At 35.7% G+C, this 12346-nt stretch overlaps 4 non-coding genes across 4 annotated transcripts; all 4 read right to left on the reverse strand.

Moving 5' to 3' along the window:
- Window positions 1-627: 627 nt before the first annotated feature.
- Window positions 628-700, reverse strand: Trnak-uuu (transfer RNA lysine (anticodon UUU)). Its single transcript has one exon. It is a non-coding gene; the product is annotated as a tRNA-Lys (tRNA).
- A 3652-nt stretch (window positions 701-4352) lies between these two features.
- Window positions 4353-4425, reverse strand: Trnak-uuu (transfer RNA lysine (anticodon UUU)). The gene has a single exon. It is a non-coding gene; the product is annotated as a tRNA-Lys (tRNA).
- Window positions 4426-8086: 3661 nt separating this feature from the next.
- Window positions 8087-8159, reverse strand: Trnak-uuu (transfer RNA lysine (anticodon UUU)). Its single transcript has one exon. It is a non-coding gene; the product is annotated as a tRNA-Lys (tRNA).
- Window positions 8160-11812: 3653 nt separating this feature from the next.
- Window positions 11813-11885, reverse strand: Trnak-uuu (transfer RNA lysine (anticodon UUU)). Its single transcript has one exon. It is a non-coding gene; the product is annotated as a tRNA-Lys (tRNA).
- Window positions 11886-12346: the final 461 nt, after the last annotated feature.

Here is a 12346-nt window from a genome sequence, read left to right on the forward strand (position 1 = left end):
AAATGACCAAAAAAAAAAAAGCAAAGAAAGAAAGATGTTAGTCCTAAAAATGAATTATTGCTGACTTACAATGTTAGTTGCTAAATCAAAATGAAGAAATATTTGGGAAGAATTGTTTATCAGTATTTTGGAAATTCCCACAATTGATAATAATAATAATAATAATAATAATAATAATAATAATAATAATAATAATTATGTGGACTTAGTACAGCGCCTAAGACGTAAAAGCGCTAAGAGCTCGAAAATATTAGATAACAAACATAAATATACACCAGAACAAGGATAGGATAGAAAAATCCCAACACTATTGAATTACAAAACAAAAGGCTTCAATAGAAGTATATAGAATATGTAAATGAACTTACATATTTCATTCACTTTTTATCTGGATGGGTACATACAGGGTCACTACCATAATCAGTACCTTTATGAGGGCTGTGTCGAAACCAGAAAGACATTGACAAGCTAATGAATTTGAAGAAGAGGATATCAAAATTCAACATAAAAATGATTATATGAGAAAAGAAAACGTTTCTGTGGGACATTTACCATCACACCTATTTGTAGCCAAATAGACGCGTGTACAAAGTGTAGTATAAATTTGTAATGGTATTAAAAATTGTACGCCCACCGTGGGACTCGAACTCACGACCCTCAGATTAAAAGTCTGATGCTCTACCGACTGAGCTAGGCGGGCTACTTGTTAATGCATGGTCGAATGTTGGCTCGGGTAGTTATGCGCAACATGGTTAATCGTTATCTCATCAACTTCACATAGCTAGCGTCTAGGATTGATTGGATCTTAGATGTTAGCCCCTTATGGAAACAATAATCCAGTTTATATGGCAATCAACCATTCACGGAGGAATTTAAATTTTGCTGCCTAAGGAAATGCACAAATGTGTCATTAGCCGAGCAAGTTGCTAAAGTTAAGACAAGTCATTGTTTCTTTGTGTTAACAGTTATGATTTTACAGTCCGGACAACACAAACACTATCCTTCTGCTCTTCTCTTAAATCTTCGCATTCTTTCCTTAATTTCTCTCAGTTAATTACACATGTGAAAATCACCTGTCTTGAAATTTTTTGTTTCCAGAGAAAGCAATGCTTACACACTACATAATCAATTAAATAGTACCTGTAAGTTGATAAACTTGCTTCCAATTAATTGTTCTCTATACATATTTGTGATTTTCTTCTATGGATCGGTACAGGAGAAAATACATAAATACGGAAGGTGTTGTGTTAGATGTGGTGGTTTTATTTCTACGACATGGGAGATTTGTGTGTGTGTGTGTGTGTGTGTGTGTGTGTGTGTTTGTGTGTGCATGTGATTTGTATTTTTAAGGTAGCTTTTAAGAATTTTTCAGTCATATCGCTACGATGTCTGCAGTGTGGCAGTTTATAGTGATGGCTAGCACTGGGGCATCATGCCGCAGACATGTAGCATGATGTCCCACCCAGTCACTTTATCCTGAGATCCGGCCGACCAGTCCTAACACTAACCTCTTAATGCTGAGCCCCAAGCAAGGCAGCTGTTAGTACCATATTTGTAAGTCTTTGGTATGAGTCGGCCGGGGATCGATCCCACGAACTGCCGCATCCGAGGCGTACGCTGTAATTACTAGGCCACCGGAGCTTTTAGGGATATTTGTTCATTGTCACGTAGTGAGTAGTAGCTAATGAGTTTTCACTCCTTATTGTCTGTATTTAAGTACGTGGAGTTGGACTATTTGGTCAGTCATATTTTGTATGTTCTTCTTGTAACATTATTCTTCAGGTATATTTATTGTTGTGTTTAGATATTATTTGGAAGCAAACATTTGTTTGAATTATTCATTGGAGCCACAAAATGCTACGTGGGTTAAAATATTATTTTTGGCCTATTGTGAATTATTTCTAAAGAATTCTTGAAAATGCCATTGTGATATATCAGAACTGTTGGTAGACCAATGCATTTGAGGATGTAGATTTTATTCGGAACATTCTATTCCTTTGGACTTGAAGATAACATTTTGGGATGATTTTGGATGCAATTCATAATGCTGTAAGTCCCTCTTATATTTTCATTTTACAATTTTGTTAACTGAATTATTTGTTCAGTATTAGAAACCGTTTTGGTTTTGCTTATGTTTGTTTTTTAGTGTATGACCATAGATTCGTAATACTATTGGGTAATTATGACTCATTCATTTCTCAGTTAACGAACTAATATGCAGCATTACTGGAAATGCAAATATGATGGCAGCAGTGGGGGACGCATTTACTGAATTTTGTTTTCATAACAAAAAACTCTTAATTCCAAAGACTTGTGCAATTAAATGATATTAACGTGAAATGTAAAGAAAAGCATTTTCGTTTGAACCGAGCTCTGGGCATCTATCTGCACCATAAGTGCTAAACGTCATGTGATACAAACATGGCCGCGCCCTTTAAATATGTAATGGAAAGGGCTACGCAGCAAAATCCGAGACTGACAAACTGACAGAATTTGGATGAGTAGTGCCCCAATCTCAGTCGCTAGAGCATCCGACATTTAATCTAAGGGTCATGGGTGAAAGTCCGAGGGTAGGTGGTTATGATTTAGCTTCCACTGATTTTCAATTGTTGTCAAAATGAATATAGATATACCTGCAAGTATTTCTCTCCTTTCCTAAAATGTCCCTAAATGAGAGCGTATCCACATGTCCATGCGAACGGGATAGAGTACCCAATTTAATCAACTCTAAGATATGTTGATCATTCTGTCAGCATTTCTTCTTGATTCCAGTAAATCTAACGCATCCACTATATCATATGCAAATTGAATGCATTCATATTATGATACGAATATTATTAAAATATACGGACAGAAGCACAAAAGTCAACGCCAGTCTAAAAGCTCCACCTAACAGACAATATATTTAAAGTAATGAGACACTACCACTGCAAGCTACTATCAGTTGTTTCGTGTTCTAAAGAGTTTACTCAAACGTTGTAACGGAGACAAAACGAAGAATGCACCGTGAAGACGTATAAAGACTTCTCGGTTCAATCAACAATAACTGCATGAGATATGCATGCAGGATGTGTTCACGGTTTTAATGGAGGTACGATCACCGCCTCTCGGACACCTGAATTCGGTGGTCACAACATCGCGGTATAGAATGCGATGATTGTATTGGTGAAAATACTAAGTCTTAAAATTAAATTGCTGCCGTCCAGTTTCGGATGCTCAATCTAAACGAATGAAAATATGGATTTTTTAAAATGATTTATCAATTGCGAGTTTTGATAATAGTTCTCGATTTAAGTAAGCTAAAGAATGCAATGCATCGTTTGAGAATTAAATGCATTAATCTTACGATTCAAACAATAACATAATATATAATTCGCAATGTAACACAAATCTCAAAGGAATTTTAAAATCTGCGACTAAAAGTTAATATGTCTTAAATTGAAGAGAAGAAAAGAGACTAGCACTGCAAGGTACTGTCAGTTCTTTCCTGTTCTGATGAGTTAGATGAAACTTTGCAACGTGGAGAAAATAAAGACTGCACCGTACATATGTGAAAGAAACCTATCTTAGATCAAGTCAAGAAGGTTACAATAATGAGTTCACAGTTTTGTGGGAAGTATGATTACGGGGTATCGGACATTCGAAAGCAGTGGCCAAAAGGATCGCGCAATCCGGTGAGGTGATATCAATGGTTAAAACACAAAAAAGAAGAAGAAGAAAAAAAAATGACCAAAAAAAAAAAGCAAAGAAAGAAAGATGTTAGTCCTAAAAATGAATTATTGCTGACTTACAATGTTAGTTGCTAAATCAAAATGAAGAAATATTTGGGAAGAATTGTTTATCAGTATTTTGGAAATTCCCACAATTGATAATAATAATAATAATAATAATAATAATAATAATAATAATAATAATAATAATTATGTGGACTTAGTACAGCGCCTAAGACGTAAAAGCGCTAAGAGCTCGAAAATATTAGATAACAAACATAAATATACACCAGAACAAGGATAGGATAGAAAAATCCCAACACTATTGAATTACAAAACAAAAGGCTTCAATAGAAGTATATAGAATATGTAAATGAACTTACATATTTCATTCACTTTTTATCTGGATGGGTACATACAGGGTCACTACCATAATCAGTACCTTTATGAGGGCTGTGTCGAAACCAGAAAGACATTGACAAGCTAATGAATTTGAAGAAGAGGATATCAAAATTCAACATAAAAATGATTATATGAGAAAAGAAAACGTTTCTGTGGGACATTTACCATCACACCTATTTGTAGCCAAATAGACGCGTGTACAAAGTGTAGTATAAATTTGTAATGGTATTAAAAATTGTACGCCCACCGTGGGACTCGAACTCACGACCCTCAGATTAAAAGTCTGATGCTCTACCGACTGAGCTAGGCGGGCTACTTGTTAATGCATGGTCGAATGTTGGCTCGGGTAGTTATGCGCAACATGGTTAATCGTTATCTCATCAACTTCACATAGCTAGCGTCTAGGATTGATTGGATCTTAGATGTTAGCCCCTTATGGAAACAATAATCCAGTTTATATGGCAATCAACCATTCACGGAGGAATTTAAATTTTGCTGCCTAAGGAAATGCACAAATGTGTCATTAGCCGAGCAAGTTGCTAAAGTTAAGACAAGTCATTGTTTCTTTGTGTTAACAGTTATGATTTTACAGTCCGGACAACACAAACACTATCCTTCTGCTCTTCTCTTAAATCTTCGCATTCTTTCCTTAATTTCTCTCAGTTAATTACACATGTGAAAATCACCTGTCTTGAAATTTTTTGTTTCCAGAGAAAGCAATGCTTACACACTACATAATCAATTAAATAGTACCTGTAAGTTGATAAACTTGCTTCCAATTAATTGTTCTCTATACATATTTGTGATTTTCTTCTATGGATCGGTACAGGAGAAAATACATAAATACGGAAGGTGTTGTGTTAGATGTGGTGGTTTTATTTCTACGACATGGGAGATTTGTGTGTGTGTGTGTGTGTGTGTGTGTGTGTGTGTGTGTGTGTGTGTGTGTGCATGTGATTTGTATTTTTAAGGTAGCTTTTAAGAATTTTTCAGTCATATCGCTACAATGTCTGCAGTGTGGCAGTTTATAGTGATGGCAAGCACTGGGGCATCATGCCGCAGACATGTAGCATGATGTCCCACCCAGTCACTTTATCCTGAGATCCGGCCGACCAGTCCTAACACTAACCTCTTAATGCTGAGCCCCAAGCAAGGCAGCTGTTAGTACCATATTTGTAAGTCTTTGGTATGACTTGGCCGGGGATCGATCCCACGAACTGCCGCATCCGAGGCGTACGCTGTAATTACTAGGCCACCGGAGCTTTTAGGGATATTTGTTCATTGTCACGTAGTGAGTAGTAGCTAATGAGTTTTCACTCCTTATTGTCTGTATTTAAGTACGTGGAGTTGGACTATTTGGTCAGTCATATTTTGTATGTTCTTCTTGTAACATTATTCTTCAGGTATATTTATTGTTGTGTTTAGATATTATTTGGAAGCAAACATTTGTTTGAATTATTCATTGGAGCCACAAAATGCTACGTGGGTTAAAATATTATTTTTGGCCTACTGTGAATTATTTCTAAAGAATTCTTGAAAATGCAATTCTGATATATCAGAACTGTTGGTAGACCAATGCATTTGAGGATGTAGATTTTATTCGGAACATTCTATTCCTTTGGACTTGAAGATAACATTTTGGGATGATTTTGGATGCAATTCATAATGCTGTAAGTCCCTCTTATATTTTCATTTTACAATTTTGTTAACTGAATTATTTGTTCAGTATTAGAAACCGTTTTGGTTTTGCTTATGTTTGTTTTTTAGTGTATGACCATAGATTCGTAATACTATTGGGTAATTATGACTCATTCATTTCTCAGTTAACGAACTAATATGCAGCATTACTGGAAATGCAAATATGATGGCAGCAGTGGGGGACGCATTTACTGAATTTTGTTTTCATAACAAAAAACTCTTAATTCCAAAGACTTGTGCAATTAAATGATATTAACGTGAAATGTAAAGAAAAGCATTTTCGTTTGAACCGAGCTCTGGGCATCTATCTGCACCATAAGTGCTAAACGTCATGTGATACAAACATGGCCGCGCCCTTTAAATATGTAATGGAAAGGGCTACGCAGCAAAATCCGAGACTGACAAACTGACAGAATTTGGATGAGTAGTGCCCCAATCTCAGTCGCTAGAGCATCCGACATTTAATCTAAGGGTCATGGGTGAAAGTCCGAGGGTAGGTGGTTATGATTTAGCTTCCACTGATTTTCAATTGTTGTCAAAATGAATATAGATATACCTGCAAGTATTTCTCTCCTTTCCTAAAATGTCCCTAAATGAGAGCGTATCCACATGTCCATGCGAACGGGATAGAGTACCCAATTTAATCAACTCTAAGATATGTTGATCATTCTGTCAGCATTTCTTCTTGATTCCAGTAAATCTAACGCATCCACTATATCATATGCAAATTGAATGCATTCATATTATGATACGAATATTATTAAAATATACGGACAGAAGCACAAAAGTCAACGCCAGTCTAAAAGCTCCACCTAACAGACAATATATTTAAAGTAATGAGACACTACCACTGCAAGCTACTATCAGTTGTTTCGTGTTCTAAAGAGTTTACTCAAACGTTGTAACGGAGACAAAACGAAGAATGCACCGTGAAGACGTATAAAGACTTCTCGGTTCAATCAACAATAACTGCATGAGATATGCATGCAGGATGTGTTCACGGTTTTAATGGAGGTACGATCACCGCCTCTCGGACACCTGAATTCGGTGGTCACAACATCGCGGTATAGAATGCGATGATTGTATTGGTGAAAATACTAAGTCTTAAAATTAAATTGCTGCCGTCCAGTTTCGGATGCTCAATCTAAACGAATGAAAATATGGATTTTTTAAAATGATTTATCAATTGCGAGTTTTGATAATAGTTCTCGATTTAAGTAAGCTAAAGAATGCAATGCATCGTTTGAGAATTAAATGCATTAATCTTACGATTCAAACAATAACATAATATATAATTCGCAATGTAACACAAATCTCAAAGGAATTTTAAAATCTGCGACTAAAAGTTAATATGTCTTAAATTGAAGAGAAGAAAAGAGACTAGCACTGCAAGGTACTGTCAGTTCTTTCCTGTTCTGATGAGTTAGATGAAACTTTGCAACGTGGAGAAAATAAAGACTGCACCGTACATATGTGAAAGAAACCTATCTTAGATCAAGTCAAGAAGGTTACAATAATGAGTTCACAGTTTTGTGGGAAGTATGATTACGGGGTATCGGACATTCGAAAGCAGTGGCCAAAAGGATCGCGCAATCCGGTGAGGTGATATCAATGGTTAAAACACAAAAAAGAAGAAGAAGAAAAAAAAATGACCAAAAAAAAAAAAGCAAAGAAAGAAAGATGTTAGTCCTAAAAATGAATTATTGCTGACTTACAATGTTAGTTGCTAAATCAAAATGAAGAAATATTTGGGAAGAATTGTTTATCAGTATTTTGGAAATTCCCACAATTGATAATAATAATAATAATAATAATAATAATAATAATAATAATAATAATAATTATGTGGACTTAGTACAGCGCCTAATAAGACGTAAAAGCGCTAAGAGCTCGAAAATATTAGATAACAAACATAAATATACACCAGAACAAGGATAGGATAGAAAAATCCCAACACTATTGAATTACAAAACAAAAGGCTTCAATAGAAGTATATAGAATATGTAAATGAACTTACATATTTCATTCACTTTTTATCTGGATGGGTACATACAGGGTCACTACCATAATCAGTACCTTTATGAGGGCTGTGTCGAAACCAGAAAGACATTGACAAGCTAATGAATTTGAAGAAGAGGATATCAAAATTCAACATAAAAATGATTATATGAGAAAAGAAAACGTTTCTGTGGGACATTTACCATCACACCTATTTGTAGCCAAATAGACGCGTGTACAAAGTGTAGTATAAATTTGTAATGGTATTAAAAATTGTACGCCCACCGTGGGACTCGAACTCACGACCCTCAGATTAAAAGTCTGATGCTCTACCGACTGAGCTAGGCGGGCTACTTGTTAATGCATGGTCGAATGTTGGCTCGGGTAGTTATGCGCAACATGGTTAATCGTTATCTCATCAACTTCACATAGCTAGCGTCTAGGATTGATTGGATCTTAGATGTTAGCCCCTTATGGAAACAATAATCCAGTTTATATGGCAATCAACCATTCACGGAGGAATTTAAATTTTGCTGCCTAAGGAAATGCACAAATGTGTCATTAGCCGAGCAAGTTGCTAAAGTTAAGACAAGTCATTGTTTCTTTGTGTTAACAGTTATGATTTTACAGTCCGGACAACACAAACACTATCCTTCTGCTCTTCTCTTAAATCTTCGCATTCTTTCCTTAATTTCTCTCAGTTAATTACACATGTGAAAATCACCTGTCTTGAAATTTTTTGTTTCCAGAGAAAGCAATGCTTACACACTACATAATCAATTAAATAGTACCTGTAAGTTGATAAACTTGCTTCCAATTAATTGTTCTCTATACATATTTGTGATTTTCTTCTATGGATCGGTACAGGAGAAAATACATAAATACGGAAGGTGTTGTGTTAGATGTGGTGGTTTTATTTCTACGACATGGGAGATTTGTGTGTGTGTGTGTGTGTGTGTGTGTGTGTGTGTGTGTGTTTGTGTGTGCATGTGATTTGTATTTTTAAGGTAGCTTTTAAGAATTTTTCAGTCATATCGCTACGATGTCTGCAGTGTGGCAGTTTATAGTGATGGCTAGCACTGGGGCATCATGCCGCAGACATGTAGCATGATGTCCCACCCAGTCACTTTATCCTGAGATCCGGCCGACCAGTCCTAACACTAACCTCTTAATGCTGAGCCCCAAGCAAGGCAGCTGTTAGTACCATATTTGTAAGTCTTTGGTATGAGTCGGCCGGGGATCGATCCCACGAACTGCCGCATCCGAGGCGTACGCTGTAATTACTAGGCCACCGGAGCTTTTAGGGATATTTGTTCATTGTCACGTAGTGAGTAGTAGCTAATGAGTTTTCACTCCTTATTGTCTGTATTTAAGTACGTGGAGTTGGACTATTTGGTCAGTCATATTTTGTATGTTCTTCTTGTAACATTATTCTTCAGGTATATTTATTGTTGTGTTTAGATATTATTTGGAAGCAAACATTTGTTTGAATTATTCATTGGAGCCACAAAATGCTACGTGGGTTAAAATATTATTTTTGGCCTATTGTGAATTATTTCTAAAGAATTCTTGAAAATGCCATTGTGATATATCAGAACTGTTGGTAGACCAATGCATTTGAGGATGTAGATTTTATTCGGAACATTCTATTCCTTTGGACTTGAAGATAACATTTTGGGATGATTTTGGATGCAATTCATAATGCTGTAAGTCCCTCTTATATTTTCATTTTACAATTTTGTTAACTGAATTATTTGTTCAGTATTAGAAACCGTTTTGGTTTTGCTTATGTTTGTTTTTTAGTGTATGACCATAGATTCGTAATACTATTGGGTAATTATGACTCATTCATTTCTCAGTTAACGAACTAATATGCAGCATTACTGGAAATGCAAATATGATGGCAGCAGTGGGGGACGCATTTACTGAATTTTGTTTTCATAACAAAAAACTCTTAATTCCAAAGACTTGTGCAATTAAATGATATTAACGTGAAATGTAAAGAAAAGCATTTTCGTTTGAACCGAGCTCTGGGCATCTATCTGCACCATAAGTGCTAAACGTCATGTGATACAAACATGGCCGCGCCCTTTAAATATGTAATGGAAAGGGCTACGCAGCAAAATCCGAGACTGACAAACTGACAGAATTTGGATGAGTAGTGCCCCAATCTCAGTCGCTAGAGCATCCGACATTTAATCTAAGGGTCATGGGTGAAAGTCCGAGGGTAGGTGGTTATGATTTAGCTTCCACTGATTTTCAATTGTTGTCAAAATGAATATAGATATACCTGCAAGTATTTCTCTCCTTTCCTAAAATGTCCCTAAATGAGAGCGTATCCACATGTCCATGCGAACGGGATAGAGTACCCAATTTAATCAACTCTAAGATATGTTGATCATTCTGTCAGCATTTCTTCTTGATTCCAGTAAATCTAACGCATCCACTATATCATATGCAAATTGAATGCATTCATATTATGATACGAATATTATTAAAATATACGGACAGAAGCACAAAAGTCAACGCCAGTCTAAAAGCTCCACCTAACAGACAATATATTTAAAGTAATGAGACACTACCACTGCAAGCTACTATCAGTTGTTTCGTGTTCTAAAGAGTTTACTCAAACGTTGTAACGGAGACAAAACGAAGAATGCACCGTGAAGACGTATAAAGACTTCTCGGTTCAATCAACAATAACTGCATGAGATATGCATGCAGGATGTGTTCACGGTTTTAATGGAGGTACGATCACCGCCTCTCGGACACCTGAATTCGGTGGTCACAACATCGCGGTATAGAATGCGATGATTGTATTGGTGAAAATACTAAGTCTTAAAATTAAATTGCTGCCGTCCAGTTTCGGATGCTCAATCTAAACGAATGAAAATATGGATTTTTTAAAATGATTTATCAATTGCGAGTTTTGATAATAGTTCTCGATTTAAGTAAGCTAAAGAATGCAATGCATCGTTTGAGAATTAAATGCATTAATCTTACGATTCAAACAATAACATAATATATAATTCGCAATGTAACACAAATCTCAAAGGAATTTTAAAATCTGCGACTAAAAGTTAATATGTCTTAAATTGAAGAGAAGAAAAGAGACTAGCACTGCAAGGTACTGTCAGTTCTTTCCTGTTCTGATGAGTTAGATGAAACTTTGCAACGTGGAGAAAATAAAGACTGCACCGTACATATGTGAAAGAAACCTATCTTAGATCAAGTCAAGAAGGTTACAATAATGAGTTCACAGTTTTGTGGGAAGTATGATTACGGGGTATCGGACATTCGAAAGCAGTGGCCAAAAGGATCGCGCAATCCGGTGAGGTGATATCAATGGTTAAAACACAAAAAAGAAGAAGAAGAAAAAAAAATGACCAAAAAAAAAAAAGCAAAGAAAGAAAGATGTTAGTCCTAAAAATGAATTATTGCTGACTTACAATGTTAGTTGCTAAATCAAAATGAAGAAATATTTGGGAAGAATTGTTTATCAGTATTTTGGAAATTCCCACAATTGATAATAATAATAATAATAATAATAATAATAATAATAATAATAATAATTATGTGGACTTAGTACAGCGCCTAAGACGTAAAAGCGCTAAGAGCTCGAAAATATTAGATAACAAACATAAATATACACCAGAACAAGGATAGGATAGAAAAATCCCAACACTATTGAATTACAAAACAAAAGGCTTCAATAGAAGTATATAGAATATGTAAATGAACTTACATATTTCATTCACTTTTTATCTGGATGGGTACATACAGGGTCACTACCATAATCAGTACCTTTATGAGGGCTGTGTCGAAACCAGAAAGACATTGACAAGCTAATGAATTTGAAGAAGAGGATATCAAAATTCAACATAAAAATGATTATATGAGAAAAGAAAACGTTTCTGTGGGACATTTACCATCACACCTATTTGTAGCCAAATAGACGCGTGTACAAAGTGTAGTATAAATTTGTAATGGTATTAAAAATTGTACGCCCACCGTGGGACTCGAACTCACGACCCTCAGATTAAAAGTCTGATGCTCTACCGACTGAGCTAGGCGGGCTACTTGTTAATGCATGGTCGAATGTTGGCTCGGGTAGTTATGCGCAACATGGTTAATCGTTATCTCATCAACTTCACATAGCTAGCGTCTAGGATTGATTGGATCTTAGATGTTAGCCCCTTATGGAAACAATAATCCAGTTTATATGGCAATCAACCATTCACGGAGGAATTTAAATTTTGCTGCCTAAGGAAATGCACAAATGTGTCATTAGCCGAGCAAGTTGCTAAAGTTAAGACAAGTCATTGTTTCTTTGTGTTAACAGTTATGATTTTACAGTCCGGACAACACAAACACTATCCTTCTGCTCTTCTCTTAAATCTTCGCATTCTTTCCTTAATTTCTCTCAGTTAATTACACATGTGAAAATCACCTGTCTTGAAATTTTTTGTTTCCAGAGAAAGCAATGCTTACACACTACATAATCAATTAAATAGTACCTGTAAGTTGATAAACTTGCT

This window comes from Sinohyriopsis cumingii, chromosome 11 (assembly GCF_028554795.1).
Source record: "Sinohyriopsis cumingii isolate HCF-2022 chromosome 11, ASM2855479v2, whole genome shotgun sequence".
NCBI lineage: Eukaryota > Metazoa > Mollusca > Bivalvia > Unionida > Unionidae > Sinohyriopsis > Sinohyriopsis cumingii.